The following is a 26,801-nucleotide window of genomic DNA, read 5'->3' as shown; positions in this document are numbered from 1 at the left end:
TCTCTCACCTTCTCTCCATAACCCTTAATCTCCTTATCAATCAAGAACCTATCTACCTGTCTTAAATACACTTGGGATCCACAGCCCTCTGCAGCAATGAGTTCCACAGTTTAGCCACCCTCTGGATGAATAAATTCCTCTACAACTCAGTTCTAAAGGGTTGTCCCTTTAGTCTGAGGTTATGATGTCAGATCCCAGGCTTTCTTACTCATGGAAACATCAAACAAAAAAAAAGTTTGACTTGTCAGTGTGTAGATGATGCAACCTCGGATCGGTGTCTGAAACAATAGATCTTTGAACAGGCATTATTCTAGGCTTTTAATTATTTGATCACAAATTTGAAACAGAGCAGATGCTTTCTTGAGAAGACCAAAGTGATGGCTAACACCAAAGACTGAACGCACAGAGAAGACAATTCAGAAATACTGGTTAGATTGACTTCAAGGCACGAAGGGTAGGTTGAAGTAAAAAAGGAAAGTTTCCATTCTTTCCATTCTAGAAAAAAGAGAATTTGGAGGTAAATACCATGCAGCAATTCCTAATTGCCTGACCTGATGCGATATGTCTGTTGACCTTGTCCTTTGAGGTGTTAGAGGTTATAGGTTTGGAAGATGCTGTCAAAAGAGAATTGGCAAATCACTTAAGTATATGCTGTAGATGGGATGTACTGTTGTTATGTGCTTTGATAGTCAAGGAAGTGAATGGTGAAAGTATTGGAATGGGTGCTGATCAAGTGGGCTGCTTTGTCCTGAATGGTATTGAGCTTCTTGAGTGTTTTTGGAGCTGCACTCATCCAGTTAAGTGTTGAATATTCTTTCACACACTTGACTGGTGTTTTGAAGGTGATGTATGGGCTTTGGTGAGTTGGGGCTCGAGGCACGATTTACTCACCTCAGACTTTCTAACCTCTGACTTGCATATGCAGCAATGCACTTGTTAGGACCACACAATTCAGTTTCTGGTTAATGGTAACATCCAAGACATTGATAGTGGGGCAGTCAATGATGGAAATGTCATTCGCAAGTAGTGATGCTTAGAAATATTCATGTTAAAGGTGACTATTGTTCAGCATTTACATGGCAGAATGTTACTTGCCACCGATCATCTGCATTCTGAAAGAAACTTACTGTAAGCATACATGAGCAACATCAATATCTGAGATGCTGTGAATGGTGCTGAATGTTGTGTCATCTTCACATCCCCATTTTTGAGCGAATGAAGGAAGGAAGAGCATTGATGGGCTTGGGACTTGACCCTGAGGAACTCCTGCAGCAATGTCCTGGAACTGAGATGATTAACAACCAACAACCATAAATATCTTGCTTTACACTAGGAGTGACTCCAACCATAAGAATTTGTCACAAAATTCCCAGGAACTTCAATATTTCAGGAGAGTTTTGATGACACACATGGACAAATGCTGCCACTGTTCTTTGATCTATAATTGATGCCAATCCATGATGTTATGACAGATGTCAGATATAGTGTACGAGCAATTGTACATAGATACTCCTATAATGTAATGAACCTTGGGAGAAATCCACATATTACTGAAATCTGCTACCTTGTATTAAATACAAAGTGTAAAATGCATATTATTTTCAGAATATGAAATGATGAATGGTTTGGTACAATGGGATATCATTTCAATTCGGGAGTGAAATTTGCAATTTCTATCGCAGGTGGCTGAACCTCAACTCTACATATACACTGGGGTGAAAGTTAAAAATATCTACTTCAGTATCTTGAAGTCTGCATATGCATATAACATCTAAAAGAATACTATACAATTGTGTAATTTTTAACAATGTATTTTAGTTACTTAGATTTCCACAAGTCCAATATCATGGTAGTTATTTCTTGAGCTAAAACTATGATTGAAAACTGATCAGAAGATCCTCATAATGTATACTCAAATGTGTACCCATACTCAAAGTATGGATAAGGTAGAAGGTGCTTTTATTTCTAAACAATTTTCTTTACTTGACTCTTGCCAAAACGGCATGCTTTGTTGAGGCTTTTCATCTTGCATTCATCAGGACACGTTGTAAGGGGAAAGTCAACATTTACAATGCATGAGAGGAGACAGATGATTGGTCTCCAGTGGCCTCTGAAATGGGTGGCAACCATTCACAGGTTCATTTCTCAGGGCACTGCCCTGACCAATCAAAGTTAATCTATATAGTTTAATATCTAAACAAAACCTAGCAGTTAACTGTCAATTGGTATTAATGGGTATCTACTCAATGGGAAGGTCTCTATCAATTAGATGCCACTTGCCAAATGATCAGTACTCACCTCTCATTCATATTTGAGCAAATTATCCTGTTGAATGCAAGATGAAAAACTTCAACAAAATGTGTCTGTTTTCAGCAATACTCAAATTCAGTACTACCAAATGAAATGTTATATCGGTTGCTCTCACTTTGTAAGAAATTGAGAAGATGACATTTATCTAAGACAGCAGTGCAAAATAAACTTATCACGAATCGGCATTCAAATTTTCACCAAGCCCAATCTTCACTTCCACTGAAGTTCATTGAACGAGAGCTCTAACTCTTTTTGGAGACTCATTTCCTAATTTCCCTTTCATTTTTATTGGATTTGAAATTAAGAATCTTGAAAATATTTTCCAAGCCAACAAAAATTATAAACTGCCACTCTAAAAGTTGATCTGCGACCTTTCTACAAGTTCAAATCACTTTGCTGCCTTTGACCAGTTTCATCCCTCTAAACTTCAGACAAAATGAATTGCAGACTTCCATTTACAATATGATCTGTACACCTTCCCATTGCATTGATTTCATGTTTCAACTGGTTCAACAGATTCATTTTGATTCGGGGAAAATACACATTTGCTTCAATGTTTATCAAAATGTCAGGCACTTTTCTCAATCACCCAAATAAATATTTATATTTTGCATTTCATTTATATTTATTTCAATATCATTCATCTCAGTTTAATTCAATTAAATTACAATGAAGTAATTTATGTATTTAAGTGCAAAAACTGCCACTTTGTCTCATGCAAAGTACTTTTCTAATTATCAGTTGATTCCCTTGATTATTTTCTCGAATATTTTCTCTTCTTATCACTTAATTTCCTGAAAGTATGACTCAGTTAGCGAGCTTAGATGGTGAACGCTTTTGGTTATTTGACAGAGAGTAACAGGAATATGCCGAATCTATATTCATCCACAATCAATGGACAAGGTTCAGTGCCTGGAACCCTTGCTGATTCTTTCCCTCCCCATCACATGTAAACCTTTTAGACTGAATAGATATTTTAATGACCTTTAATGCTAATGCTGTTCCATTTTCAGCTGATAGATGGCACGATTGCTTTAGGATTTATAGCAAAAGATGTTTTCAAGGGGACTTTCTTATCAACCGGCAAGACAAAACTCACAAGTCTGAATGACTACGAAAGTCAGTTAACAATATTTTGTTTGAATAAGGATCTCAAACATTATTAAAATATCAATCTAAATGACTATTAAAATAAATTGTTCTGTTGAACAAAGTGCATGGAGGAGTGATAGATTGGTACAACAAAAGTGTTGGCTATAGACGCTAAGCAATAAGTCTATGGTTGTGTTGTTGCAGTGGAGTAAGGAGAAGGGGGCGGTGTTGACTGATGGGGTGTGAGGTATAACTGCTCCGATGACTTGAAACAAACTTGTAAAAACCATGTTCACCGAATAGCATCTGGAAAATAACTAGCTCTAAAATCTGAAGAGACATTAATGTGCTGATGGAAACGTTGTAGTGTGAAATTATCCGTGACCCACAATTACTGACAGAGAACAGGAGCAAGGATTTTCATCCACGTTGATAGTTGTGAGAGTAGAGCACTCAGAAGCAAACATTTATCCTACTGGCTGCTTAGCTCAATGATGTCTGCAGACCAGTTTTCCTGAATGGAGGGGGCAGGACAGTGCACCGGGGTTATCTGTCCAGAAGCTTTTACTGCATGATTCAATAAGTTAACAAACAATTTACAAGCATCATTAAAGGTCAACAGGAATTTCTCTTTTGGCTTCTCGGCTCTCTGGTGATGTTAAGGAACAGTCGAGCTGCTGGAGGCAGATTGTTGCTGACAGACTAGAGTGCAGACCTCGGGAAAGGTGCTATTGTGGAAGTATTCTTCTTTTCCTCTTCCAACTTTCCCCACCCTACAATGATGAGCCAGGAGCTGAGGGCTTAGTTTTTGTTCTAAGTATTAAATCATTAGAGGGAGGGCATCTCCATCTTGGGATCACCTCTCCTTCCTGCTAAGTTGGTAATCCACCTGTCAGCCTTCCAGCGTCTAGAGCCCTCTGTCATTGGATGGTCAGCTCATCTTTGCCAACTCTGTGGCCAATTGGGGGAAATTTGACTCTTCCCCACAGTACATTCTGATTCCTCCACCTCCCCTCCCCATTTCAGTCTAATGGTGGGGTTCTGAAGACCATGAACAAAATCTTGAAACACAATCACAGTTTACACAGCTTCAAGCAAGGGAGGAAGCAGTGAAACTGGCAAATCGGATTTATTTCCCAATTTTTGCTCCAACAAGGCAACAGGAAAGTGGGTTTTCCTCTACTCCCCCGTTCTTGTAGATCAATCACATTTTTCTTCGGCTGTCTCAACATCTTGAGCTCAAAGTGAAATCAGGCCAACTCTCACCCAATATGGGCACAATCAAGAATATTTCTGAGCAGAGTAAGAAGCCTCCCGGACACGTATCACATCCCCTAATAATAAACACAATGAACTACAGATGCTGGAAAATCTGAAACAGAAACAAAGAGAGCTGGAAAAGCACGACAGGTCTATCTGCATCTGCAGAGAGAAAAACAGAATTAATGTCAGAAGCACGATTATGGGACACGGAAGAAAAACTCTGTTTTTCTTTTTACAGGTGCTGACAGACCTGCTGTTTCTCCGTAGCATGCTCCAGTTTTATTACCACTCACTTCCCCTCCACTCCAGAATTTCAATGGGCCGGGAACTTTTATCCAGTCACAAAGATAGTGTCATGAGAATCAGCACATCATTACCACCCTAGAATATCAACTGCAAAATGTGCATTTTCTCAGGAAGCCAAAGTCACGGAAATTACAATATAAAATCTATATTTATCTCAGCTGTAAAGCAGCTTATTGTTCCTGCTTTAACCAAGCCTTTATGTGATTTTAAAAAACTGTATTAAGTACCTATTTTGAAGAATGATTTAAAGCAGATGAGGTCATATACTAAACCCAATCAGTAATTCTCATCCTCAATTGAATAAAATGTCACTCAATTGAATAAAATTTAACAAATCTTAACATTTGTTAAAATGTAAATCAGTTACTCATTCACATTATTTTAGAAAGGCAATATATGACAACCTATAACACATTAAATTCAAAATGTGGGCACACATTCATTGAAAATTTATGAAGAGCACCTGCTATAACTGTGGCTTCTGTAGGTGGAGCTGCGATCGGTTTCTCCAGTGTTAAGGGGACCATGATTCACTGTCATCGCCTGAGGCGCACACAATAGCTGCCACTTTGAGAAGAGAGCATTTCATTCTTACATTGCATAATCACAGTAACTTCCTACAAATCACAAAACATGATTCACAAACAAAAATGCAATTGTCATTTCATTTTGCAGGAAGGAAAAAACTTTCTAGTGCCTGAAGTGAATACATTTCGATTTGGTAGATATTTAGCCACCAGGCTTATTTCTAATTCTTGATCATGCAGCAATTCGGCATTAACAATGCAGTTCGATTTTTTAAATGTAAATTGACCTGGAGTTAACTTTGGAAACCAACTAGCGGTGCCAGCAGAAGTGTAGAGGTGATGTTAAGTTCAGAAGCTGATTTTTAAAGGCAAAAATCACCCATCACTGGGCTTGCCACTGCCTGAAGATATGGTGTGGCAGATAGTTCAGTCATCCATCACTCACCTGGGCAGATATGTCTGGATGGGCTGGGGGCTTTGTGGTTTCCACTGTCTCCCTCGAGGCTTGAACGGACACTGTAGCTGAGAAGTAAGATGTGCTCTTCCCGTTATCCAGAAAGACCAAATGAAGAGGGTATGGATGCAGGAAGCCAGCAGGGATGTGATTGAAATGCAGAAAGAGTTCACTGATCTGATGAAGTCTGTAAAGGTGAATGATACTCCGGTGATAGGTCTCTAACCCAACAAGCAACAATATGCAAGTTAACTGAGCACATGAAGTATCCACATTTCTCATTAACATTGTCAGATGCATGAGCACAAACATATTAGCACATTAATACAAATGCATAGGACATTATTGAGCAGCAGACTTCACAAAGGAGCACAGTGTCTTGAGTATGTCATGCTAGAATGGATGAGGAGGGGAAAATTCCTCTATATAAAGGTGAAAAACTTCAGATGCAGGAAACCCGAAACAAGAACAGAGATGGATGGAGAAACTCGGGAGGATTGGCAGTATACATGGAGAGGAGAAAGTGAGGACTGCAGGTGCTGGAGATCAGAGCTGAAAATGTGTTGCTGGAAAAGCGCAGCAGGTCAGGCAGCATGCAAGGAGCAGGAGAATTGACGTTTCGGGCATGAGCCCTTCTTCAGGAGCTTTTCTCCTGCTCCTTGGATGCTGCCTGACCTGCCGCGCTTTTCCAGCAACACATTTTCAGCTCAGTATCCATGGAGAGTCAAACAGAGTTACTGTTTCAAGTCTGGTTACACTCTTCTTCAGAATTTCTTAAAATGTTATCTCTATTTCTCTCTGTACAGGTGCTGCCAGACCTGCTGAGTGAATCCATCAATTTCTGTGTTTGTTTACGGCTCCTCATACATCTGTCTAACATCCTGTAAAAAAAGGCCATCATTCGGGGAGATGTCTCCAACTGTTGTATATCTGAGGCAGAAGCATCACATTGTCCCTCCTTCATTATATACAAAGTGGCCTCTATTGGGCATCAGTCCAGCTTGGAATGGGAAGCATTGTGTAAATCCCACTGCACGAGTTGTAGGAGGAGAAGGTAGAGTTAGCTGTGACAGACATCCTCAGAGGGTGGGAGACAGAAACTACCATGGGTGGGTGAAGATGAAGTCAAAGAGGTTCTTTCTGAAGCATGGTGATAGGTGAGACCCCAAATGTCAGAGATTGTCAAAGCTTTTCAGATCTATAGGAAAATAATGGAGGGGTCCATGCTATACATGTGCCCCAAGAAAGCTCAGAGTTTTGAATGAGTGGTCACTCTTTGGAAAAACATATGCAGCACCATTGAGTGGATGGACAAGTAACACGATGACAGCCACAGTAAGATTTAGACTCTCTGTAGTATTGACCATTCAGTATCCAGCACTGAGATACATACAATGGATGCTGGTTGTGTGCCTCATCCAGCATGCAAGGATACCTTGAAATCACTAAGGCAGTTGAAAATGGTTCAAGGGGGCCACTTATCATGGGCAACCTCTGTCCCATCATCAGCCAGAATGGGAGCACCACACTGAGTTGTGTTGAAACTGTGGTACCGTGTCTTTGAGATGCACTTTATGAATCACTTGGTTGATTTTTTTTTGATTTTGTATTCTTTTTAATCATTTCTTTATTATATTTCTTAAAAGTGGCAGCTGAAAATGTTGAGATGAGTGCCAGCTACTATGACTGGTAAGGAGAAGCATCACTAGATGTGGAGGGGTGGGGAGCGGGTGGGCAACTCGAGAGACTGCACCATGAAAAACTCACCGCAAAATGTTGCTTTGGTCAGAGGAGACTGGCACATAGGCACTGGAGAAGGTCCATCAAGGCCTTTCCAGGTCTTACAACAATCAGCAGATTGGTAGACCATGTTAATACAACAAAATTTTACATAAACTTCTTCCAGTCCTCATAGCAGTTGACTCTGTAACTCACCCTCCATCAGTGAAAAATTATCCAGTATATAGGGACATCCGAGTAGTCTCATTGCTATCCAAATAGATTGAAAATGGTGCCTCCCCAAAGCCATCAGTACAACAAACAAGAAAAGGACTAGTGTATTGCCATTGCTTGATTTCTAGAGGGAGAGAGAGAGTACACAATTGAGAGATGGGGTTTCATGCACTGCCTTGAATTATGTTGAGACTGTTGGTTTGTTGTACTGATGGCTTTGGAGGCACCATTTTCAATCTATTTGGATAGCAATGAGACTACTGGATAATTTTTCACTGATGGAGGGTGAGTTACAGAGTCAACTGCTATGAGGACTGGAAGAAGTTTATGTAAAATTTTGTTGTATTAACATGGTTTACCAATCTGCTGATTATTGTAAGACCTGGAAAGGCCTTGGTGGACCTTCTCCAGTGCCAATGTGCCAGTCTCCTCTGACCCAAGCAACACAATCAACATTTTGCAGTGAGTTTTTCATGGTGCAGTCTCTTGAGTTGCCCACCCACTTCCCCCCCACCACCCCCCCGCATCTAGTGATGCTTCTCCTCACCAGTCATAGTAGCTGGCACTCATATCAACATTTTCAGCTGCCACTTTTAACGATTCTTCTATCAACCTCTGCTGACCAAGTGATACCAGCAGCTTCATGTTCCTTTCAGAGTCCAACCACTCACTGTTTGCAAATGCAAGCCTCTCAGCACTAGCAATGGAAACATTGCACCACTGTCTGAGCTGCTGTATGCAATTCTCCTGTTTGTCATATCTGTTGAACAATGCATTCGTTAGCACTCCTGGTTCCCCACTGTGTTTCCTAACATGTGCCAGACTCTCCGCTTTCCCCATGCCTCCCAATTGGAAATCTCAAACTGCTACTAAAAAGCCTGTTAATGAGCTCTCCAGTGTGTTACAATCTGTTAGTTGGAGGCATGTGGGTTACCAGTTGCAATCCTTCTGCCCTCCCTTTGAAAATTGTATTACCTTCTTAAGGTGCTGGGAGCCAGAGGTGTCTTGGAAGATTGTGGTTTTTTAATTGATCTCTACATTTTCATTCTTCTTAGCTTTTAAAAAACCAGCCTTTAGTCTAGAACCCCTATTTACAAAACTGATGTAAATTGACATAATACTTTTCATAATTTGTTGATAAAACTGAATTAATTTGAAAGGTAATAAAGTTTGGTAGTTGAGGTTTCTTTCCAGTCCATGTTGATGAGCTGGGTGATGGTCTCCTTTGTATTGCATTAGTGTAACTGATGGTACAAGATTGATAATGTTGTCATGCCCATGGTCTCCTAGTGTTAGTCTTGACCATGGCTTTTCCATGAGCTTTTTGATATTCTTCATCAAATGAATAGCTTCTCCAGTCTTAACCATCATTCATTTTACCACAGACACCTTATCCCTCACCTTTTTTTTATAGTATTCTAATGATGACTTCAGTGCCATTTTCTGCTCTTCTCCTGAACTTGAAAATCTCATTGACTTTGCTTTCTTTTTACTTGCCTTCACATGATACATCTTCACTCTTCCTTTTCTCATCTCTCTCAGTTTCTGGGATTAGGTTACCAATCATACTCAATATGAAATAATTGAATTCCACAACTCCTGTTTAATCATGTTTAACTGAACTGATTGAGATACTTGATGAGATCAAATCAGGGTTGGTGAGGGTGAATTGCTTGATATAGTGTACACAGATTTCCAAAAGGTTTTTGATCAAATGCTTTCTCTTTCCTTTAAGTGCCCAAAGGTACCATCCTGTCTCCATGAGAGGAAAGACATTTGGTTTGAGGTACCATGTTGTCCTCTCTCTTTACCATTGATGCTCATCACTTATGGGCTACAGGGATGGAGTGCAGGTTTGTGTGCATATCTGGCCAACAGTGAATGTGCTGGACCTGGCTCTGTATAGTATCACCCTGCATCCCATTGAGGTAGTCCAATGTATGGGTGGCAGAGCCAGCCTTGTATTGATAACATTCGTCCTCATTGTCTCTTCAGGATTGTGCCTTTGGTATTTAGTTAAAGCACCACAGTGTGAGGGGTACTTCGTGGTTTACAGCTGGGAGTAAACTCTGAAGCAGTGTACAGCTGGGATTTGAATACAGCACTAGAGGTCTGTATTCTTGAAGCACGTTGGCCACTTTGGCTGATCGATTCCCCAAGGAATATCCCATCCTTTCAGCTGCATAATTCATGAGGTGAAGAGTAGAAGACTGTGAGAAAATTCACACTGGACCATAAGGAACAGAGTGTCATAAACCTCACTTGCCAATGCATTTTAAATTAAATTGGAAAAGTTCAGCCCTTTTTTGCTTCTTTACTTGTCCCTGTATCATTCCACTTGGCCTTATACCATGATCCCTTTGTCATTGAATCACTCCTGATCTTCAGCCTGTCACAAACATTCCCACTCTTTCACTTGCCCCTTGCGTACATTTCCCAGTTCTGATAAATAGTCACAAACCTGAATAGGCAGTGCTGCTTCATTCTCCACAGATGCTGCCAGGCCGGCTGAGTGTTTTAAGTTTTATCATTGTTTTTCTTTCCAAAGGACCTTTCTTTTCCATGATGGGGTGATGACAGGAAATTCAGTAGTAGATATGTGTAAATCAACGCAATTCTCGGAATTATTAGCTGATTAACAAAACACTGAAACATCAGTCTCATTGTCATTGAAGGATAGGAGTTGCAGTAGTTGCTAGGTGAAGGGAGACAATAAATACATTCTGGTTACATGTATTAATGACATTATATAAATGTAATAGCTAAAAAAATGTGATTTGGGATTTCTACACTACTGTTGGTAAATTACCCTCAAAGTCAGTTTTTTTTCTTTTAGAAATGAGAACCTGTTACAGAATTAACAGTTACTTTGGCAAATGTGGATTAACTGAAGAACGCCAGCACAGATTTGTTAAGGGCAAATCATGTTTAACTAAAGTGACTGACTGTAACTCACCAAGGCTCCTCAACAATACCTTCCAAACTCACAATCTCTATAACCTGAAGGACAGGGCAGCAGATACATGGAAACAGCAGCATCTGTAAATTTCCTTTCAGGTCACACACCTTCCTGACTTGTACATCACTATTCTTACACTGTCACTGGGTTAAACGCCCTGGAACTCCATTCGTAACAACATTGTAAAGGAGTACCAACGCCTGACTGACTGCAATGTTTCAAGAGGGGCGCTCACTACCACCTTCTCAAGAGTAATTTGAGATGGTCTATAAATGCTGGCATGGATAGTGACAACAAGATGTCAAGAAAAATAACAAGCATAATGCACCAGAATATCATTCTCAGTCTGAATATGTGTCCCCTCTCTCTGTCTCACACAAGAACATGTCTGCACTTACACACATAATCAGTCTGATCCAGATGGAAAACTCTGATGCAGCACACTGCTCCAACTAGTGGCCCAGCTGAGAACTAACTAAGATCATTCCAACCATATCTGGCAGATTGGAGTAGAAGCAAGTTCTGGGCTGCCAACCCGCGAGCATCTGGTTGGGAAGCTAGACCTATAGGCTAGCAGACTGTCTTATTTAAAGCAGCTCTAAAAATGTCTTGCTCACATACTCAGCTGACAGCTTGACATTAAAGGCCATATGTCGTACACACTGCATACGATTTCATCATTGCACTCAGCTTGTACTCTGTAGCTGTGCTATAACACTTTCCAGAGAACCTTAGTTCATAAACAAAACAGACATGTCTGCTGCTGATGAGCCTAAGTTCTCAGGAAAGTATGACAGTACAGCTTGAATTTTGCAGGGCTGTTAGAGAGAACAAGCAGATGATGGATTGTGGCATTTAAGAATGCAAAATAAAAAGAAATAGTAACCCTCCAAGACAAAAAAAACTGATGTTGTAAATTGGCTTCTTTTCACAATTGTAATTCAGGGATCACAGCACTTAGCAGAGAATGCTGTTTGTGAATGGATCATAAACAACTTTACTTTTTTACATCTTAAACAACATTCCCTCTAAATTGCATGGCTGTGTGTGTGTGTGCGTCGCTTTGATGCTCACCATGATGGTCATGCCATTGACGTCCAATTCAGAAAGTCACTGCCATGAAGGAGCCTTGGAGATGTCCACCAGCCAGTAAGAAAACTAGAGGAAATGTTGCTCTTAGACTATAGAAATTTGCTTAATAATTAGCTTATTGCAGCCATGAGCATAGAATTCTAGCTGTTATAATTTACTGAGAGAGGTTATGGGCAACATTTGGAAATGTTAAATTTTTTCGACTAGTATTACCTGGTGGTTAGTACACATATTTCACTTCCGAGGATGTCACTAACTTAAGAGTTGCTTTATCACCCATGCCAAGCTATTTTCCCAGAGTGACAAGCTCAGCCCACTTCACATCCAGCATCTATGCAAGTTTAGGGACAACGATTGAACAATTACAGACTAAATATTAAGATGTGACCTCTCTGGATTTTATATCATTTCATGAAATTGATCTCTGTAAAATCAATAGATTTATATTTTCCAGCAAGGGTGCACCAAACATAGTGAAATAAATATTCAATTCTCTTAGGGCTTCTCCCGTTCATAAGAATCGCTCAGGGAATGAAGAACTTCACTTATTTATGTAGATTGGTGAATTCAGAAGCATTAAAGAAGTTGGAGAAGGGAAAGTTGACTTGAGATTCAATTGAAGTATACAAAATCATTGGGGTATGGACAGAGCAGATAGGGTTAAACAATCCCTTGGTCAACAAATCGAGAACAAGTGGGTACAGATTTAAAGTAACTGGCGACACATGGAAAAGCTTTATTATACAGCAGCTAGTTAGGATTTGGAAAGTACTGCCAGAGAATGTGGTGGAGGTGAGATCAATCAAGGCATTCAACAAAGAATTGGATTGGTCTCTTAAAAGGAGTAAACTTGAGTCACCTCAAATTTTCACTGTGTTACATTGTTCACCTCTGTGAAAAATGTTTAGTAGTTTGTCCATCTAGACCATGCCTTTCTTTTAACTTATTCACAGGATAAGGGCATTACTGACTAGGCCAGCATTTGTTGCCCAAATTTAGGGCCCAAATGCCCAGAGGGCAGTAAAGAGTCAACCACATTACTGTATATCTGTAGCATACCAGACCAGGTTAGAATAGAAGTTTCCTTCCCTAAACAATGTTACTGAAACTGGATGGGTTTTTCCAGACAATGTATTCCCGGTCATCATTAGATCTTAATTCTAGATATTTATTGAATTCAAATTCCACTACTTGCCTTGGCGGGATTCAAACCCGGGTACCCAGAACATAACCTAGGTCTCTGGATTAATAGTCCAGCAATGATTTCACTAATCTGGCACCTCCCTTTCACAGCTTGAACTTCTATAGCTTCTTCTTTGTAAAAGACAGAGGACATTGTAAAGCAATTTATAATAATGAGGTATAAAATGGGTCAGTGTGCAAGAAGGATGAAGCCAAAGTAGGTTGCATGCAGGGACAGGCAAAATGACTGAGGACAAAGGCTCTTAGAGAGTTTTCGAGGTCGAGAAAGGAAGAAGAAGATGAAGTGAATAAGGGAGAAAGATTCAGAGGTAGGAAAATACTGAATGCATGGGCACCAGTGACAGGGTGGAGGAAACAAGATTGTAGGAGACAAATATTGTCAGAGGAATGAAATTGCATTTGGAAATATATGGCTGCAAGAAATCAATAGGTTAGATGAGCTAAAGCCATGGAGGCATTAGAAAATGAGTATGGGGCTTTGAATTCAATGCCCACGAAATAGAGACCTAGTAAAGACTTGAGAAATTGGGGTTGAATGAATTCACCATTTTAGCTGGGGAGGGTGTTTCCAGCATCCTGTTTAAATTATTAGTTGAGGTCAGATATGAGACCATTGCAGATTTCAAGGACCTTGGTAAGAAAAGCATAGAGTAGAATTTTAATAACAAAAGGAGAGCATTAGATGAAGAAGCAATCATTAAGAATAAACGTAAGGTAATGGGACTCATAGTGTGAAAAGGAAACTTAACTGCAAGTTAAGTAACACAACATGGAGATTTTGCATTCTCTGGTCCAGTTTTCTGGATAATCGACTGATTAAAAGTTATAGCACTTAATTACTCATGAGAACCGAAATGAGTTCATGTAATTCAGTCAATATCAGTTTTATTTCATTCACATTGCAATATCAGACAGGTAATTGGTAAAGTACAGCATCAGTTGGTGGAAGAGACAGGGAGCATTAGTGTATACGTGGAAACTAACTTAATGCTTTGGAATCAAGAATTATCTGAGAAATTATGTTGACGAAGAAAATCAAGGATGGGGAAATGAAGTACACGTGAGGTGATCAGATCAACAGACCAACATTGGAGAAATGTTAAAATCATCAGGCAAAGCTACATCCTAAAACTTTAAAATTTTGTGGTGCTTTTCAGAGACCATGCAATAAGTATGATGTCATGTTAAATGTGAAACCTGAGCCCTAAATCTTTTTGATACTTGCCCTGTGTAACATTGAAGTGTTCTATTGTATCATATCTACAGTAGGTTCTTTGTTTACATTTCTATGGAGCCTTCAGCATTTGCTCCAGGAAAAGAAAATGTGCTAACAGAAGCACAATAGAGCATAAATTTAATTCTACAGAACACAGAAAGACAATCAGAATGTGAGAATCTGTGTCATTTCTTGGGGGAAAAAGATAAACAGATGTGCCAGATTTCACTTTGACATTATGTTTAATTTAGGTTGAGTAGATGGTACGAATTGATTGTAATGCAAATACAGCTCTTTTTATTTTGTTTAACTTTTGATCATAAACAAGTATCTGCATGGGTTTCCTCCCGGTGTTCTGGTTGTCTCCTACAGCCAAAAGATATGCAGGTCAGGTGGATTGGCCATGCTAAATTTCCCAAAATGTCCTGCAAAGTGCAGGCTGGGTGGATTAGCCATGGGAAATTCAGGGTTGCAGGAACAGCATAGGGCTGAGTCTGGGTGGATGGTTTTTAGAGGATTGGTGTGGACTCGATGGGCTGAATGGCCTGTTTCTACACAGTAGAGATTCTATGATTCTATGAAAATTTATTTCATTTGCAAGACAAATCAAATAAATCTTCTTACTGATAAATATATTGAAGAAAATCTTAATAAGTATGGAAACATAAGGAGAAAAATAGAAACATTCCTGTAATTCAGAATTTTAGTTGCAATGATGGTGAGGTACTGTTATTAATGAGCGAGTACTGCAGCAACTTTAGATTAAGAGCAGATGCACAGCTAAACATTGAAATTCTGAAGTTACTGTCGAGATGTGCTGTTGTGCATTAGCTTTGCAAGAAATGGCCCCTTGTCGTTGGGCTGACCATTGATCATATTGTGTATGTGAAGTTGCTACATTTGCAGACTGTACACAAACTAAATTCAGCGCAGAAAGTCATCACACTGTTGAACATATTTAGAAGATGTTTAAGGTTTCTTTCTATTTAAATAAACCTGGAATGGCTGTTAGAGAATCTTTTTGTGATGTGATAATTTTTAATTAATGCCAACAATCCTTTACACAAAATAAACTATTGACAAGGTGTTTATAAGTGTCAAGGTTAAATTGCTGCATATTTAAAAAATATTAGATTTTGAAAGTAAATTTTGCTTTCCAATGTCTTTCTGACTTTTTCTGTTTTTTCTCCTATTTACATTATTTTATTTCATCCAATATTTCAATTTCTATCCAGAATAGACATTCAATTAATCCACGCTAATTTAAATTTCCTTTTTAGTCCTTGCAATGTTAATTTCATAACCCTGCAATCTGGTTGGGTAATGAGGTACACAGTTGCAGTCTCTGTTCACTCAGGGCCCAGATGCATGGTTTTTCTTGCTGTAAGTTTCAAGCTCACACTTCCTGCATCTTGCAGCACTAATATTGTTGAGAACAAATGGGAAAGGACAAATCTAACAAATAGCAGATGTTGATAGGTTTTTTCCTAAAGCAATATGGCCTAATTTAGCTAAGGACTAGAGTGAAATGGTTTAAATTGACAAATAAAGAAAGGCTTAACTTCATTCAAATGTTATTGTGTATTAAATATGCAGAAGCTAGATCATTTATTTCTCATAGTTTTTAGAACTGAATCAAGTCTCTGTGACTGCAATCACAGATGGAGCATGACGGTTGTCACAAGTAGTCTTCAGAGGCAGATAATCATTGAAAGGTTATTTTGTATCCAATGTAATCTTTAGTTTTTGACCAGATAATATTTCTGTATGATATCAACAACAGCTTGGAATTAAACAGCACCATGATTTGGTGCTTCAAAAGTGTGGTTTTCAAGTGGATTTGATTTTCAATTGGAATTTGACATGTAGTCATATTAGGAGATATCAGGACAGGGGACTTGGTCAAAGAGGTAGTTTTTGAACAGTGTTGAAGGAAGAAAGAAATCCTTTAGCATCACATTCACCTTACACAATTTGTGTATTTTTTTCCCCTTTCTTTTTCTAAATCACGTATCAGTTCACAAATCATATTCATCTCACTTATTGTCTCTAGGTGTAAATGTTAGTACATTTCCTCAGGCTATTTGTGAATCCCCCTGGATTCTGTACAATAAATAACAAAAGATCTATGGTTGTTACTCAGCTATTGAAATATTTGACTTGAAGCCAGCTTTAGATACATATTAGATTTGTTTTGAGTTTAGATGCCAAATAACAGAATTTCTTATTGGCTCTAAGACAGCGAAATATGATTCAGTAATATGAACCTGTCTTCAATTTAGAATCAAAGCCAATGTGTGGGCTCATGGTGTCATTTCTCCCCTTTCTGTCAAGTCAAACGAGCCATGAACGGAGTATTGTGATTGATTGTACAAGTAAACAATCAGATTTAGTGCCAATCTTTCCCTGTTGTCACTTCACTGAAATGATGAGCTATATGTAGGAAAGTGTCTGAAGTCAAACCATAGAGACTTGTACCTTTCATTTTTAGAGTGTGATATTTTTTCATAATTTCATATTTTGAAATATCAATGATGTACATAAGTTTCCAAGTTAGGCTAAACTTATAACAGAATGCACATTTCACTCACTGCATGTAATTTAAGATCATAAAATTTAATCATAAGATTGTGCTCAGCAATGTTGATGAGTCAGCGGTTAGGTTAGCAGGTGAGTGAAGGACTAAGGTGTCAGGTGGGTCAGGGGTGGGTTACAGTAAGTGGGTGAGGGGTACATGGCCGGTAGATGAAGGAATGGTGTAGCAGATGGGTAGGTGAGGGATTTTGAGTATCTTTCAGGATATTTGCTGCAACAATATCATTGCTATTGGAAGATCTGGGCTGCTATTTTTCAATAGCGAGCAAGAGTACTATAATAAAAATTCAATTAAATATTACAGTGTCTAAAGTCATTGCAAGAAAATTAACATCTAAAATAATAAAAGGAAGGATGACTACACTGTATTGTAGTTCTGAGTAAATTGATCTCTAAATATGACCACAATTTGATTGAATTTTGAAAAGGAGAAGAATGATTCTGAGACTATAATTTTACATTTTAAAAAGGACAACTATGTGGACATGAAAGCTGAGCTAACTGAAGAGAGCTGTGATATTAAGGCAGGAGATGTATCATTAGAGAAGCACTATTAGAAATTTAAAGTATTGTTTCAAAATACACAGAGTAAGTACATTACAACCATAAAGAAAAATTCCAAGGCGATAACCCCACCATCTAAAGTTACCTAAAGAAGCTAAGAAGGGCATCAAATGTGGAAAAAGTATATAATTGTGCAAAAGTGAGTGTGGCAGGTCAGATGATGAATCAGATTACAGAGAAAGACAGGGAATGATTAAAAGGGTAAACAGGACAAATAAATTGGAGCATTTGAGAAAGAGTTTCTCTTGGTATCTGAAAAGGAAATGAATAAATTCAGTGAGTGCTTGCCCTTTAGCGGATGAGAATGGGAAATTGATAGTAGGTAATAAAGAAGTGGGCCTAATGAAAAATATTTTGCTTTTGCCTTAGTTACAGAGGATACAAAAGATTCCTTTTAATACCTGTAAATTAGGAGATTGAAGGAATAGAGTAACTTGGTGATGTCATAACAACTAGAGAAGCAGGCTTTGAGCTGGAAGTCTCCATGTCGTGACGGACTCCTACCTGTGGTCATAAAGGAGATGGCTAATGGATTGGCAAATAAGTTTGTGTTAATTTTCTAAAGCTCTGATGAAGAATCTCTAGACTTAAACTTTAACTTTGCTTTCTCTCACACAGATTCTGCCAGACCTGTGGAGTTTGACCAGCAAATTCTGCTTTTGTTTCATTATACAGTGGGCACAAGCAAGGGAAAAAGAACCAAATTCAGAGATGAGGTGAGATTAGTGCCTTTGGGATCGAAGCCATACTTGAGCAAGTGTAACACCATGGAGTCTGAGCAAAACTAGAGTCGAAGTAAATCGGGGGAAAGCTCTCTGATTTTGGTTGGAGTCGTTCCTGGCACAAGGGATGATGGTTATGATTGATGGAGGTCAGTCATCTCAGCTCTAAGGAAATAACTGCAGGAGTTCCTCAGTATTGTGTCTTATGTCTCATGATCCTAAGTTGTTTCACCAATGACTTTTCCTATGTTATGAGGTCAGAGGTGGGAATTGTTACTGACTATTGCACAATGTTCAGTGTCATTCATAACTCCTTAGATATGAAACAGTCTAGTCCAAATTCCTGGACAATTTCTACATTTGGACTGGAAAGGGGCAAGTAACATTCATACCACAAAAGTATCCAGCAATGACCATTGCTTTCAAGAAAGAATCTAGTGATCATTCTTTGACATTCAATGGTATTATAAATTACTGAATACCGCACTATCAAAATCCCGAGGTTACATTGTCCAGAGACTAAATGGACTGGTCATATAAATAATGTACTACAAAAGCAAATCAAAGGCAAGAAATCTGCAGTAAGTGAATCACTTCCTGATTCACCAAAACCTACCCAGTATCTGCAAGGTGCAAGTCAGGAGCATGATCAAAAGTTCCCCACTTGTCTGGTTGTGTGCAACTCCAACCACAAACATGGAGTTTGACATCATTAATGCTAAAACAGTCAGCTGACTGGCACCACATGCATACATATTCACTCTCTCCATAACCAATGCACAGTAGCATGTGTGTACCAAGCCGCAGAGTTTAAGAATAGGGAAGTCTACTGGAACTATATAAACCATGGGTTAGATCACAGTTATGAGTATTGCGTGCAGTTCTGGAATCCACATCATAGGAGACATGCAAATATACTGGAGAGTGTGATTTACTCGGAAGATGCCTGGGCTGCAGCTTTTCAGTTACAAAGAGAGACAGACTGGTGTTATGTTCCTTAGAGCTGAGGAGTTTGAGAGATACATGACTGAGTTATAGAAATTTATGAGGGCCCAGACAGGGTAGACAGGACAAAACCTTTCCCCATGATAAAGGGATCAATGACAAGTGGGTGTAGATTAAAGAAACCTTTTCCCATGTTAGATGGATCAATGACCAGTGAGTGTGTAGATTAAAGGGAAAGGACAGAAGTTTTAAAGGAGATGTGAGAAAATTCTTTCTCACCCAGAGGGTGGTGGGAATCTGGTACTCACTGCTTGTAAAGGTGGTAAAGATTTAAAAGTATTTGGATGCACACTTGTAATGACAAGTTTGGGAGACACGATGGATCAGTGGTCAGCACTATTGGCCCACAGCACCAGGGACCCGGGTTCAATTCCACCCTCAGGTGACTGTGTGAAGTTTGCACAAACTCCTTGTGTCTGTTTGGGTCTCCTCCAGGTGCTTTGGTTTCCTTCCATAGTTCAAAGATGTGTAGGTTAGTTGAATTGGCTAGGCTCCATTGCCCATAGTGTCCAAGGATGTGCAGGCTAGGTCTGTTAGCCATAGTAAGTGAGGGGTTAGAGGATAAAAAGGTAGGTCTGGATGGGCTGCTTTTTGGAGGGTTGGTGTGGATTCAATGAGTCTAAAGGTCCAATTCCACATTGTAGGGATTCAATGAAGGCTCTGGGCCAAGAGCTGGAAGATGGGATTAGAATAGTCAGTCCAGTTTTTAACTGGAACAGTCATGATGAATCAAAGAGCCTTTTTCTATGCTGTAGATCTCTATGACTCTAAAATACACAATATATATTTAGCTGGATAGTTTTATTTAAACTGAAGTGGGCGGCACGGTGGCACAGTGGTTAGCACTGCTGCCTCACAGCGCCAGAGACCCGGGTTCAATTCCAGCCTCAGGCAACTGTGGGTGTGGAGTTTGCACATTTTCCCCATGTCTGCGTGGGTTTGTTCTGGTTTCCTCCCACAGTTAAAAATGTGCAGGTTAGGTGAATTGGCCATACTAAGTTGCCCGTAGTGTTAGGTGAAGGGGTAAATGTAGGGGAATGGGTCTGGGTGGGTTGCTCTTCGGAGGGTCGGTGTGGACTTGTTGGGCCGAAGGGCCTGATTCCACATTGTAAGTAATCTAATCTAATCTAGTTTGTGAACTCTCCAAGCAAGGGAAGTTTGTGTTGAAGCTTTTGAGCTCTCAGGACTGAAAAAGCTTAAGACACCAGAACAAGAAAATATCTCTCACTCATTGAATCTGGAAAGAGTTATTTTAATAAAAAATTAAAGAATTAAGATAAGACTTATATTTCTCTTGGATTGAGTATCTGAAAAATAATGTTGCGTGAAATATTTTGCTGTTGAGGTTCTGATCTTTTCAAATTGAATTACACAGAGTTTTGGTTGTTTTCTTTTCAGTTTGTGTAACAAAAGTATACATTGGTCATCAGAATCTGTTCAGTAACTAACCACCATGGGAACCAACTTTAAAAATTAAACATATTTTATTCAAACCAGGTTTTTTTCTGGGATTGGATTTTCCGAGAATTACCATCAGTTGACATCATAGCAGTATCCCAGTTGTGAAGGAGATGAGAAGTTGTCATAATTTCTTCAGTGTGAGGCAATTTAATGTTGGAACAGGCATTCCAATTTAACGTGTGGGCAGAAACCAGGGCCCAAGGTCACTCAGCTCTGTATGGAAACAGCAGGGATTTTTCTGAGGCAGTCAGGTGGGCAGGTGCCAAGATGGCATTGTTACCTTCTTGAAAGCCCTGCAAAGTACCAGGAGAGAAATCAACCATACTAGGTTTGCGAAATATGGATCAAAACCAAACTACAAGTACAGGGGTATAGCAATTATTTAGAATAGGGAGTTGAGTACTATAGATGTGGTTAACTGAGCCACTTCAGAAAATACAACAAGTTGGCAACACTCTCATCACCTAAAAAAAAGTAACCATCTTAAAAAAGAAAAAGAAAATCCATAGAATTTGAAATTAGGAACATGGGACTGGGATATCATAGCAATTACAGAAACATGGCTCAGGGATGGGCAGGACTGGCAGCTTAATGTTCCAGGATACAAATGCTACAGGAAGGATAGAAGGGAGGCAAGAGAGGAGAGGAAGTGGCATTCTTGATAGGGATAGCATTACAGCTGTGCTGAGGGAGGATATTCCTGGAAATACAACCAGGGAAGTTATTTGGGTGGAACTGAGAAATAAGAAAGGGATGATCACCTTATTGGGATTGTATTACAGACCCCCTAATAGTCAGAGGGAAATTGAGAAACAAACTTGGAAGGAGATCTCAGCTATCTGTAAGAATAATAGGGGAGTTATGGTAAGGGATTTAAACTTTCCAAACATAGACTGCCATAGTGTTAATGGTTTAGATGGAGAGGAATTTGTTAAGTGTGTACAAGAAAATTTTCTGATTCAGTATGTGGATGTACCTGCTAGAGAAGGTGCGAAACGTAGAGTCATAGAGATCTACAGCATGGAAACGGACCCTTCAGTCCAACCCATCCTCGCCGACCAGATATTCTAATCCAAACTACTCCCACCTGCCAGCACCCAGCCCATATCCCTCCAAACCCTTCCCATTCATATACTCATCCAAATGCCTCTGCAACGTTGCAATTGTACCAGCTTCTACCATATCCTCTGGCAGCTCATTCCATACACATACCACCCTCTGCGTGAAAAAGTTGTCCCTTAGGTCTCTTTTATATCTTTCCCCTCTCACCCTAAGCCTATGCCCTCTAGTTCTGGACTCCCCAACCCCAGGGAAAAGACTTTGTCTATTTATCCTATCCATGACCTTCTCATGGGAAATAAGGCAGGGCAAATGACTGAGGTATCGTGGGGGAGCACTTTAGGGCCAGCAACCATAATTCTATTAGATTTAAAATAGTGATGGAAAAGGATAGACCAGATCTAAAAGTTGAAGCTCTAAATTGGAGAAAGGCCAATTTTGACAGTATTAGGCAAGAATGTTCGAAAGCTGATTGGGGGTAGATGTTTGCAGGTAAAGGGACGGCTGGAAAATGGGAAGCCTTCAGAAATGAGACAATGAGAATCCAGAGAAAGTATATTCCTGTAAGGGTGAAAGGAAACGCTGGTAGGTATAGGGAATGCTGGATGACTAAAGAAATCAATGTTGTGGTTCTGTTCGCCGAGCTGGGAATTTGTGTTACAGATATTTTGTCCCCTGTCTAGGTGACATCCTCAGTGCTTGGGAGCCTCCTGTGAAGCGCTTCTGTGTTGTTTCCTCCGGCATTTATAGTGGTTTGTCTCTGCCGCTTCCGGTTGTCAGTTCCAGCTGTCCGCTGCACTGGCTGGTATATTGGGTCCAGGTCGATGTGTTTGTTGATAGAATCTGTGGATGAGTGCCATGCCTCTAGGAATTCCCTGGCTGTTCTCTGTTTGGCTTGTCCTATAATAGTAGTGTTGTCCCAGTCGAACTCATGTTGCTTGTCATCTGCGTGTGTGGCTACTCAGGATAGCTGGTCATGTCATTTCATGGCTAGTTCATGGATACGGATAGTTAGCTGTCTTCCTGTTTGTCCTATGTAGTGTTTTGTGCAGTCCTTGCATGGGATTTTGTACACTACGTTGGTTTTGCTCATGCTGGGTATCGGGTCCTTTGTCCTGGTGAGTTGTTGTCTGAGAGTGGCCGTTGATTTGTGTGCTGTTATGAGTCCTAGTAGTCGTTTTAGTCTGGCTGTCAGTTCAGAAATGTTCTTGATGTATGGTAACGTGGCTAGTCCTTTGGGTTGTTGCATGTCCTTATTCCGTATCCATGAACATCAACTAGCCAGGAAATGACACATCCAGCTATCCTTAGTAGCCACACACGCAGATGACAACCAACATGAGTTTGACTGGGACAACACTACTATTATAGGACAAGCCAAACAGAGAACAGCCAGGGAATTCCTAGAGGCATGGCATTCATCCACAGATTCTATCAAAAAACACATCAACCTGGACCCAATATATTGGCCACTGCAACGGACAGCTGGAACTGACAACCGGAAGCGGCAGAGACAAACCACTATAAATGCCGGAGGAAACATCACAGAAGCGCTTCACAGGAGGGTCCCAAGCACTGAGGATGTCACCTCGACAGGGGACGAAATGTCTGCAACACAAATTCCCAGCTCGGCGAACAGAACCACAACAAAGAGCACCCAAGCTACAAATCTTCTCACAAACTTTGAAAGAAATTGAGGGTTTTGTTAAGAAAAAGAAGGAAGCAGATGTAAGGTAGAGACAGGATAAATCAAGTGAATCCTCAGAAGAGTATAAAGGCAGTAGGAGTATACTTAAGAGGGAAATCAGGAGGGCAAAAAGGGGACATGCAATAGCTTTGGCAAATAAAATTAAGGAGAACCCAAAGGGTTTTTATAAATACATTAAGGTCAAAACGGTAACGAGGGATAGAATAGGGCCCCACAAAGATCAGCAAGGCAGCCTTTGTGTGGAGCCACAGAAAATGGGGGAGATACTAAACGAGTATTTTGCTTCAGTATTTACTGTGGAAAAGGATATGAAAGATATAGACTGAAGGGAAATTGATGGTGACACCTTGCAAAATATCCACATTACAGAGGAGGAAGTGCTGGATGTCTTGGAACGCATAAAGTGAATAAATCCCCAGGACGTGATCAGGTGTACCAGAGAACTCTGTGAGAAGCTAGAGACGTGATTGCTGGGTCTCTTGCTGAGATATTTGTATCATTCATAGTCATAGGTGAGGTGCCGGAAGACTGGAGGTTGGCAAACGTGGTGTCACTCTTTAAGAAGGGTGGAAAGGACAAGGCAGGGAACTACAGACCAGTGAGCCTGATCTCGGTGGTGGGCAAGTTGTTGGAGGGAATCCTGAGGGACAGGATGCACATGTATTTGGAAAGGCAAGGACTGATTAGGGATAGTCAACATGGCTTTGTGTATGGGAAATCATGTCTCACAAACTTGATTGAGTTTTTTGAAAAAGTAACAAAGAGGATTGATGAGGGCAGAGCGGTAGATGTGATCTATATGGACTTCAGTAAGGTGTTTGATAAGGTTCCTCATGGGAGACTGATTAGCAAGATTAGATCTCATGGAATACAGGGAGAGCTAGGCATTTGGATACAGAACTGGCTCAAAGGTAGAAGACAGAGGATGGTGGTGGAGGGTTGTTTTTCAGACCAGAGGCCTGTGACCAGTGGAATGCCACAAGGATCGGTGCTGGGTCCTCGACTTTTTGCCATTTACATAAATGATTTGGATGTGAGCATAAGAGGTACAGTGAGTAAGTTTGCAGATGACACCACAATTGGAGGTGTAGTGAACAGCGAAGAGGGTTACCTCAGATTACAATGGGTTCTTGACCAGATGGGCCAATGGGCTGAGAAGTGGCAGATGGAGTTTAATTCAGATAAATGCGAGGTGCTGCATTTTGGGAAAGCAAATCCCAGCAGGACTTATACACTTAATGGTAAGGTCCTATGGAGTATTGCTGAACAAAGAGACCTTAGAGTGCAGGTTCTTGAAAGTGGAGTCGCAGGTAAATAGGATAGTGAAGGCTTTTGGTAAGCTTTCTTTTATTGGTCAGAGTATTGAGTGCAGGAGTTGGGAGGTCATGTTGGAGCTGTACAGGACATTGGTTAGACTACTGTTGGAAAATTGTGTGCAATTCTGGTCTCCTTCCTATCGGAAAGATGTTGTGAAACTTGAAAGGGTTCAGAAAAGATTTACAAGGATGTTGTCAGGGTTGGAGGATTTGAGCTAGAGGGAGAGGCTGAACAGACTGGGGCTGTTTTCCCTGGAGCGTCGGAGGCTGAGGGGTAGCCTCATAGAGGTTTACGAAATTATGAGGGGCATGGATAGGGCAAATAGGCAAAGTCTTTTCCCTGGGGTCAGGGAGTCCAGAACTAGAGGGCATAGGTTTAGGGTGAGAGGGGAAAGATATAAAAGAGACCTACAGGGCAACATTTTCACACAGAGGGTGGTACGTGTATGGAATGAGCTGCCAGAGGATGTGGTGGAGGCTGGTACAATTGCAACATTTAAGAGGCATTTGGATGGGTATATGAATGGGAAGGGTTGGAGGGATATCAGCCGGGTGCTGGCAGGTGGGACTAGATTGGGTTGGGATATCTGGTCGGCATAGACGGTTGGACCAAAGGGTCTGTTTCCATGCTGTACATCTCTATGACTCTGTGACTCTTGAAAAGATTCAAGAAATTAAAGATATGAAACAGAAAGTGAAGGTAATATCCCCAGGAGAGGTCAAATGATCTCGGATGGACTAGATCGTAAAACAGAATTACAACTCAACATAGGAGCCATTGCTTCAATATTGGCAAGTAGTGTGCATGGTTGAAATCTGTGTAAGTTAGACCATCAATAAGAAAACTCCAATGCTGAGGAGGCAGAGATCGTCACTTCTGGCAAATCACAATGAAACGTAGTCACAAAGGATGAGATATCACTGAAACACTCGACGTACTAAAGAACCAGAGTATTTTTTGTGTTGACCAGAAATCCATGTATTTATCTTAAAGAGAAAATAGAGAAAGTACTACAGAATGAAAATAGGAAACAATTTTGTCAAGAATTTTCATATCCAATCAAAAGCTTTGGCATAACTCTGCAAGAATCTGCAAGAGCCAAGTAAATTTTCCCTCCATTGATGGGCAAGGGAAAATCTCAGTTGGTTGGCATGATTGAAAGTGAGATCATTTTGCCCATGACAGCACTGAAATAATGGTGCTCAGACCTAGTAAGTATTCCCAAGACAAATGGAAAACTAAGATTTTGTTTGGATCTCACATAGTTGAACAAATGAGTTTGATAAGAAATTTATTCCATTTTGTCTGTTATTGGTAGTTTGGCAAAATTGGCAAAAAGCAAGCTTTTCACAAAACAGAATGCCATCAGTGAGCCATGGCAGATATCCTTTACACAATGATTGCTATGGGACTTATTACACCATTTGGGCAATATTGTTTCAGCTGTCCACTAATTGGAGACTCTTCTGTACTAGAGATTTTCCATTAGCAATGTCTAGAATCCTGGAAGGGAGAAAAATGAACTATTTACCATATGGATGATACCGTAGAGCATGGTAAAACAAAGAAAGAACACAGCCCAAGAGTCAGGAACATGTTTCAGGCACTACGAAATGCAGGCCTTTCAAAGCAAAAATGAGAAATAGCAATTCTCTTGAAAAGGTCCATAGGCCAGAACGTGGTCCACCAAGGGGTCATATCCAGCCCATTACTCATGTTGCAAATATAGATAAATACATGTGGAAGGATTTGCAAGGAGATGTTGCTTCAACCACAAGACATTTCTCCCTTCTCTTTGGAACTGATAAGCTCATCAGTGTTAAGAGAAGATAAACAGAAGAGCAATGACCTCTAGTTAAAAGAGCAGTGAACTGTGAGAGTGAGTAACTTCAGTCAGCCTAAGGCATGGACATTGGGATCAGTGGTGGTACCGATGAGTGAAGTACAAGAGACCGGATGTCTGCTGGAACAGGTCTTGGGCACAGGCTTCAAGTG

This window comes from Chiloscyllium plagiosum, unplaced genomic scaffold, assembly GCF_037043375.1.
Source record: "Chiloscyllium plagiosum isolate Xiang-an unplaced genomic scaffold, Cpla_swu_hap1 HiC_scaffold_5, whole genome shotgun sequence".
Taxonomy (NCBI): domain Eukaryota; kingdom Metazoa; phylum Chordata; class Chondrichthyes; order Orectolobiformes; family Hemiscylliidae; genus Chiloscyllium; species Chiloscyllium plagiosum.
This window is presented reverse-complemented; position numbering follows the sequence as displayed.